The sequence below is a fragment of the Penaeus japonicus genome, unplaced genomic scaffold, assembly GCF_977035675.1.
Source record: "Penaeus japonicus unplaced genomic scaffold, GWHDUDI00000001_assembly GWHDUDI00000017, whole genome shotgun sequence".
NCBI classification, from domain to species: domain Eukaryota; kingdom Metazoa; phylum Arthropoda; class Malacostraca; order Decapoda; family Penaeidae; genus Penaeus; species Penaeus japonicus.
The window spans coordinates 8281060-8281942 of NW_028234419.1; positions in this window are offsets into that span (position 1 = coordinate 8281060).

Below are 883 nucleotides of genomic sequence, written 5' to 3' on the forward strand. Positions count from 1 at the left end.
ATAATTTTCAGTAATTATGGTTATCATCATACTATCATTAATATGATGATTATGGTTATTATCAGGATTATTATTATATCATTACTATCATCAACGATATTATTATCCTCTTCATCAGTATGATGACTATAATCCTTTTTATCATTACTGTTATCATTATTATCATTAGCATTAGCATTATTGTTATTAGCATTATCATAAGAATTAACATTACTATTATTTCAATAGCTAGTTCCAATCAGTATAATTATGATCAAATCATTAAAGAAATAAAATCCAAACAAGTTTATTTCAAAGTATGAAAACTTGAGATTTCCACAGCATATAACTTCATGAAGAGTTAATAATTATTTACTTGCATCCATTTGGTGTGTAAGCTTGTCCTGGCAGATCTTTTACCGACAGGAATTATTTGAAGGACAAAATTTTGAAATGTCATACATAAAGAAAAGACGTTACTGCATTAACTCATAATTGATAATTTCATCAGTTCATAACATTATACTGGATATGAAGTTGAATAAAACAGAGGAAAGGAATCAATCAATAAACAGGTACATGGACGCAATAGGTGAGATTAAAAACTGAATGATTCATGAAAAAATATATACCAATTTTTTCAGGCACTTTATTTCGCCCAGCGGTGATTATGCAGTTCCTTGCCGACTTTCGTTATCTCAGAATCTTATCTCTCCTCTTAATTATCCGCCAAACCAATAATCCACACCCCCGTGCCACACACACACGCACACACACAACACACGCATTCCATATTGCTCGGGAAATGGCCACAAAACCAGACAGCAAAATGTCCTCACCTGAGAGAACGGAACCTGCACGGCGCATCCACTTCCTGAAGAAGTGCCTCGCGTCCATCGCCGGC